We start from the raw sequence: 8,022 nt of genomic DNA on the forward strand, positions 1-8,022 counted from the left end.
AGGATTATTCCTCATAAATACATCCCAGAGAGGAAAATGAAGCTCTTCTAAAGTTAAGGGATAATGGTGGTACATGAATAATTGAGTATCAGCTTATCATGAACAAATTAAAGTTATAAATTAAAAGGCAGTTTCCAACCATCAGAAGAGAGATGATCAGAAGCAGTTTTCCAACAGGAGTAGTGGGAGCACCAGGCTAAACAGACCTAAGGTGGCACTTGATATGTTTGAGAACAGGATAACAGTTTGGTGCCTGAGAAAGCAAGGAGCAAGCCTGGTTTTGAAGCACAAAGATCCTGTCCCCCTGGCAAACTGCATTACACAGCTCCTGATTTTGATGCATTCATTAATCTGGAATATCAAGGGAAATGAATATATGACCAAATTTGGGGGTACATTGAACATCCTGGATGTCTGTAAATGACTTTTTTTTTTCCCCCAGCTTTTACTCTGTTCTGGCAGTTTAAAGGAGTATTTATTTCAATAAGACTTATACATACGGTAAGTAAATGTGAGAACACACACCTTGCAGTGTATCTGAGCATGCAAATATAAAACCTTTGCTAACAACAACTACATTTTTTTACACAGAACTACATCCACTAATTAAGTGAAGGTCTGCTGATAGTGCAGTAGAGACAGAATGAGACTTTCCTAATCTCAATCTCCCAATCACCTCTTATTCTCAACCCCGCTTCCCACTTCTTATCATGCCTTCAAAATTTCTTATCTCTGTTTTACATCTGATCAGCCAGGGGATAAAGAAAATCCAGCTGGAACTCATCAGCTTAAGTTTTTAAAGACTGTTTCTAAATTTTCTGTTTAGCATGTTGGCTGAACGGCTTTGCCACCCAATTTGAACCATGGCTTTTCCATGAACCTGCTGATGCCACATTTTACCTAAAATGTTGAGTTTCACAAACAACACTTCTTCAGCTCAGATATCTCATTTTACTGATAGGAAAGCTCTAAGTCAGAGTAATTGTCTCACTTCTGCCAGACCATACAATAGAAATGCAGAGCATACACATTACAGCAACCTTTAATATATCAGTTTCAGCAAGCATGTTAACAGTTACCCTGAAGCTGCAGAAAAATCTTCAGCAGGCTTTCATCAAGACTTAGCTAGCAAATCTGCATTGCTTTGCCCTGTGCCACATGGTCTCAAGAGCTCAAGAGCCTGAGATATTAGGCAACACTGCTCCATGCTTCATTTATTAGTGCAGAGGATTTATATGGGTTTGGAAATGTCACTATCCCAACAGACCCCTAAAAACTACCAGGATAAAAGTATGAACAGCAACACACCTTGAAGACATCCGAGGGCTTTCCATCTGTAAAAAGTCTTAGGAAGTCTATAAATCCACTCCTCTATAAAACATCATGGAGTTCTGCACTGCAGGACCCATGAATCCTTATCAGATTTTTCATTCAACATGGAAATCAGAGAACAGCAGTAGGATAAGGAGAAGCAGATTTTTTTCCCTTGGGCCTAGGTATTCTTTCATCAGTGCTGTTAGTCAAACCCCTTGCCTACAAATTACACTGCCACTGAATATATAACAGCCCTTGCCTATATATCACAAGAACTGTAAACCTTAAACATAAATAAATAAAATAATTTTAAAAATTAAAATCCAAATATTATATGTTCCATTAATAAATATTTTAATTTACTGAAAGTATGATGAATCTCTCTAGCAAATTCAACTCTGCAGTTCCAGGTTTAAATCAAGTGTTAACTGCCTGTAAAGCAAGTAATAAAAAAATGACCTCTCCTTAATCTTAAATACATCTACATTTAACATAATTTGGAAGGCTTATTCTGGGATTGCATAAACATCTTAAGGATACTTTTCATGTCTGCTAATGTGAGAATGGTCTGTGTCTCTCATATAATGTACACCCCATTGGCTTGCTCCACATGCATCACTCATGAACAGGACTTTCCATTAGCACATGCTGAAGCATCAATCTAAAGACCTTAAAAGGGCCAGAGGGAAAGGAGAAAGTTTCTGCATCTCAAGGGTACTGGGATATGACTGACAACCTTACTGGATTTTATTTCTAGTATTTAGCCCTAAGAAAACTTCTCAGTTCAAGCACTAGAAGCTTGTTATTCAGTGAAGGGGAGGTATTGAACATCACAACCTGTTCTTATTTTCCTGGAGTGAATAATGATTACCAGTGTCTTCAAACATGTGAGAAGTTCCAGCAATTTACCTAATTCAGAAAACAGGCTGGGACAAAGGTAGCATAAAGAAAGCAAATATCTAATTAAAAACTATGTATGAATCAGAAACAAGCAAAATCCTAAACTTTATATATTCTGTTGTAAGCCTTCCAGTGAGAAGGCAAAGTCAAATACGAGCAACATAACGAACAAACCAAGAGGCAGCTTTGCTTAGGTAGAAAAATCTTTGGCAGCGAAAGAAGAGAAAAAAATTCCTCGACCCTTCTACAAGCACTCTGTTGCATAGTAGTAAAAACCAGCTAATGACAGTGGGGAAGGAACTTCATCTTTCCTTATGAAACATCTCAAGGTAGGAAAATTATGGGGGTTTATAGGGGGAAAAAAAGGCATTTTTGTATTTAAAATAGATTTTATATTCTGTATTTTTATATTTTTTAATAAGTTTTGGGGTTTTTTTCTATCTGGCCAGGCTCTTGTACCAGATCTTCTGATGGCATTTGCACCAAACCAGCAGCTGAGCTGCTGCACTGCATCTCTGGAGTCCTTAGTCACAGAACATCATGGGTGTGACATACTGGCTGCAGAATACAGCACAGGGCCTTGGGATACCTTCTCTACCATTTCCATGAAGCACTACAGCAACATTTCCACATCAAAATATATGTGTTTTTGAGAAAATGTTTTAAATAATTCACAGAAAATGTAAGGATTTCAGGTAGCTGTGATGTTTCAAGAGGCCGGGGATCAAAGCATGGTCTCTCTCTACTCCTCCTTCACTGCTTCCCAGCAGATCTGATTTCAGAGTTGGAAGCCAAGAAGTGCAGAGAAATGTAAGTAAGAAGCAGAGATAAATTAGTAGCAAAAAGCGTCTGTCTAAAACTGGACCTGCATGGTCCCAGCATTTGAAATACCAGTATTACAAAGTAGAGTTTTACATATTGTTTCCAATCAAGTTGACAAAAATAATATTGTTTCAATCATGGTCTACCAAGCAAAAAAGCAAAATGAATGAATTTAAACATCCGAGTGTAAAACAGCAGAATCTGGACACTGAATTTAAAGCAGCTATCTTATCTCTGATGCCTAAACATTTCCTCTGATGCCTAAACATTTGTACAGACAAAAATATTTCCCAAGAATGTTGTTGTTTTATGTTCTGCAGCCTGCTTCTTTTTTGCTTTGTTAAGGCCCTTTTCATACAAGTTTAATAGAGATGCGTGCAACTGAACTAATTTCCAGATAAATTCATGAAAGTGAGATTAGACTATGGCTACATGATGAAATTGTTTGCACTCTGTATGTTTTTCTCTGTCCCAGGAAGCCTGCTGTTTACTGAAAAACAGCAAATTCTTCATCTCTTGAGAAGTCCAGTTTTATCTTGAGTCATTGACTTCCTTCCATGAATAAAAGGAACTCTTCACCTAGATAAAAATCCATACTTCAATCAGATTTGGTTCCACACACTTCAGTAGCATGAATTTGATTTCTTGTTATTTTTTCCCTGTGATGTCTCACAAATAGCTAATACACTTGCTTAATTCAGACAGGTTGTCCCCGCAGTTTGAACTTTTTTTACTTAACATGTTCACAGAGGAACAGAGTGCCAAAATTAATTCATGCAGCTTAATTTTCTACCCCATACTCTTATAATGAGTGAGCTGTTACTATGGTTTTTGCAATTAGTGTGTTTTAATAATGTTGTCCAAGTATACATTATTACTCCAATTAATTGCTTTGGGAAGAGTTTTATTAATTCTTCTGATCAACTAGGAACCATGTTGTTTTTTCCTTTTTACAATATGACATATGAAATCTAACTCCAAACTCCTGTAGAAAGTAAGAAGGGAACTAATTTTAATGATGTTTTAATGTATATGTTTTGTTGTGGAGGAAGCCAAAGAATTAGCTAAAGTTCTGTCTGGTTATAGTAGAGTTCTACTTTCTTCTGCAGCTTGTGAATTTGGGTTACTTCAATAAATGCGAATAGAGAAAGTGTATTCATTTTTAAATGGTCTTGTTCTTCTGAAATGGTAGAACTCCCTGACCTTTGCCCAGGTATAACAGCAGTTGATAACTTCTGCCTCTCAGCAAAGGGCACCTGATTTCAAAACCATTCAGAGCTGAAGGTAACTATCCAAGCACTAAGCTTCAAACTCTATCAAGTCTACAGATGAAAAACAAGCTATACAGGAGAAGAATGAAGGCCAACACATACAAAAAGCAAAACAGAACAGTAAATTACCCGGCAATCTGTAAAAAAGAAATTTCAGTTAGGCCTAAGTGTGAAATCAAGATGCTCATTTTACCCTCTTCCTTGAACCTTTGTTGCTGATTTTTTTATGTATTCTGGACTCTCATGTTATCTATCATCTGTCTTTACTCCCACTCATGGTGATCCTGCTGTGCTCCAATATAGCATCACTAGCTGCATCATATTTAGCTGGATGAAATGGAGATTCATCTGTCTGTCTAAATCCTTCTGTTAAAACTGGAGGTGGATGATTGCACACTGACAGCTTGATTTACCTTCAGCCCCTGCAGAGCCCAGAATGGGAACTAGGGGAATACTGAGAAAGGCAACATGCTAACAACCCATATTAGATACCCTGGAGAGGTCTTGAGACCTCTCTGTATCTGCCAGTGGGCAGATACTCCTGTATCACCTTACAGAATAATTCTAGCACTGCCTCAGCAGCATCTGGTTCTGGCATTGCTGGAGACATTATGTAGGTGTAAATGTTGTGCTGTTCTACACCAGAAGAGAAAATCCTAGGCCCATCAGATACTGCAAGATGTGAGTTGAAAGCTTCAACTGGCTTCCATTACTAAGAGTACTCAGTGTCTAGTTATTCACGTACTTTTTTAGATTATGAACTTTTCACTGTAGGCGTGATCCCTTGCTACATACCACATGCTCATCTCAGTGCCTTAAAAATTTTAAGGGGAAGAACCTTATGCTTTTTTGTATTTTTGAGCTGTCGCTGAGTCCTGCCATGACCCTGCCAGCCTTACAGATGCCAGGGAATAGGCTTGAGTACGAGAACCTGCCACACTCTCATACATGACAGAAAGTCCATCCCAAGGACAAGCTAATTAAGCAGAAGATGTTCATAACCAACAGGTGTGAGATCTGTCCTTCTCATTGCTTCATTAAATATCTTTTTCAGTTTGGCACTAAATAAATTCTCAGTGTTTGGTTTCTGGGAATTCTGGCACTCCCAATACCTTTACTCACTGCTTCTATTTTAGTATATTTCACACTTTTTTCAAGCAAATAAGAATCTGAATGTATATAGTATATACAACAACTTCTAGCTAGGGATATAAAGTACTTTCTAAACACTAAGCAATCTGTGCATTGATCATATAATGAAGCTGCAATACATTAAGTCTTAATCCAGACTACTAGAGGTCAATGGTAAAAACATGATGCCTATTTGACAGGAGATACCTTGGCAAGAATTCACTGACCATGCAAAAGAACAGTTACAGATTTTGCTATTTCTCAGCTGATGAGTCAATAGCAGAAGTAGAAACACATCCCAAAGTAATGAAAGCTACCTTTTTTTGCTCCGTACCCTAGATCTCATCACACCCATTCTTTCCTCTCCTTATCCAGTTCCTGTTCAGATGTTAAGTAGCATCTGCAAATGTGGAAGGGGAAAAAAAAAAAAAAAAAAAAAAAGGAAGATATGAAGATACCTACACATAGCTACCAAAACAGTAGGATATGAGCACGTCCCAGAGCCCTAAAGTTGAAAAAGCCTTTGATGAATTAAAAAATGCAATATTAATAATATATAAATACAGAGAAAGTACCAAGAAAGCTTGGAGCACATGCTGGATAGCAGATTCTGCTGATCCTGGCCTCTTCAAAGTACTCTCAAAGGTCTTCAGAATATATTCAATAGTAATACTCTTCAAAACTGTTAGTACATATTACCTTAACAAATAAATGGTGATAAGAGGGTCCCTATAATTCAAACATATGTGGCTGCTCTGAGGCACATGTTAGCATTTTGCTACATTACATACATAAGCAGTGTTAAGATTTGGGCATTGAGGAGTTTCTCACTGATCTTTTGGAACATAATAAATATCAAACAATATTGAGAAGATAATTTTGTCAATCAAGGTTTATAAGAAGTGACAATATATTGCGACTAAAAGATAGCAGACTTTTTAAAATATAGCTCAGCAAACTATCCGATTCAGAAAATCTGTATCTACTGAAACTCCTAGAAAAAGAGACATTATTTATCCTCAGACTTGTGGACTTGGTTTGATAACAAATGGGATGAAAGGCTTCACAGGATAAAGGATGCTTCTGAAATGCTAACATTGATGTGTATTTTTTCCTTTTATCAGTCTGCAGTTAGCCTTCATAAGCTTTTCAAAGAGGAGTACCAGAGTATTTCTATTCCTAAAACTGAAATAAGAAATTACTACAAAAATGAATTTCAGCTGGAATATAGCCAATTATTAGCATCAAAACTTTTTACAGCTCATGTCACTAAAGACAGAGAATACTCTTTGTGAGTGACAACATCATAGAAGGCTTTATTTTTAATAAACAAAAAAGCAAACAACTGCAACAAAATTGCAATAGCTAACATTTCCTTTCAGCTGTGCTCACCTGAAGTGTAAGACAAAATACATGTCCTGAACAAAACTACTGCACACTGTGCTTTTGGGATTCAGCTGGTTTTATTAAAAAAAATTAAATCTTCCTTCTGAATCTCTTCAAAGATATAGCTAATACTAGCCTCTGCACTCAGTGTTAAGTAGTAAAGGCCAACGTTTACTCAGCCATGGCCAACTGATGTGCTGTTGGCATGTAATCAGATGCTAAAAGGAACAGATGGCTTAAACAAATTTAATTTGCTATTTTATTTATCCTTATGTTGCGACTTTATCATACAAATATAAAACATTTATATTATACAGTTAGAAAAACAAGACAATATTTAGAGCTAGTTTATGAGATAATATGACAAATAACCATTAATCCTGAGATGCAAAATAAATCACTTAGGTAGGATTCCAGGTAATTATTTTTTCTGACCTGGTCTAGGATGGAAACAGCAAAGACTGCCATTAGAAATTATAGTATTCAGTAATGCTTGCCAGCTCAGTAGTTGATGGCAATAATGCTGCATCGGTGATTGTTTGGAGAAAAAACCCATGCAACAAAAAAACCCCATCATCTCCAACTGCATGAAAAAGCAAAGAATTTCTTAAAAGTAAACTCAAGCACTGAAATCTGGCAGTCTTCTATTTCCAAGATGCTTCTCAGTGCTCAACAGGGAATGGTGACATCTGCAATTTGTTTGATTACTTCTTGTGATCATTTATTCACTGCAAGATCTGGGCTTGATCATCTCCACATTATTGTCTTAGCAGTGTTCATGGGATCAGACCATTTTATCTGATACCGTAGATGCCATCATCATAAAATCAAAACTTCTGAAGACTTTGCAGTATTGTTTTGGCACTCTGTCAGAATAACTCCTGCTGTCATCCTTCTCAGGAGACTTGACTCTAAGTAAAATTATTTCTGGGCAAGAGCCTGCAGTGCTACAAATTAGGTCATTAATTGTAAAGTAAGTTCAAACCCTATGATACGGCAAAGACAGTTTTGGATAAATAGGCTCAGTGCAGTTTTGGAGTCTCCTTTTAGGAACGTATTCATCATGGGTCATACTGTTAATCATAAACAGCTGCATTTTTGGTATATTGATTTTAAAAATATATTTCTAGGTATTCTTTACATAAGGCTACTGCAGCTTTGCTGAATTGATTCCAGAGAAACTCATAAAAAGTCAGGT

The sequence above is a fragment of the Accipiter gentilis genome, chromosome 6 (genome assembly GCF_929443795.1).
Source record: "Accipiter gentilis chromosome 6, bAccGen1.1, whole genome shotgun sequence".
NCBI classification, from domain to species: Eukaryota; Metazoa; Chordata; class Aves; order Accipitriformes; family Accipitridae; genus Astur; species Astur gentilis.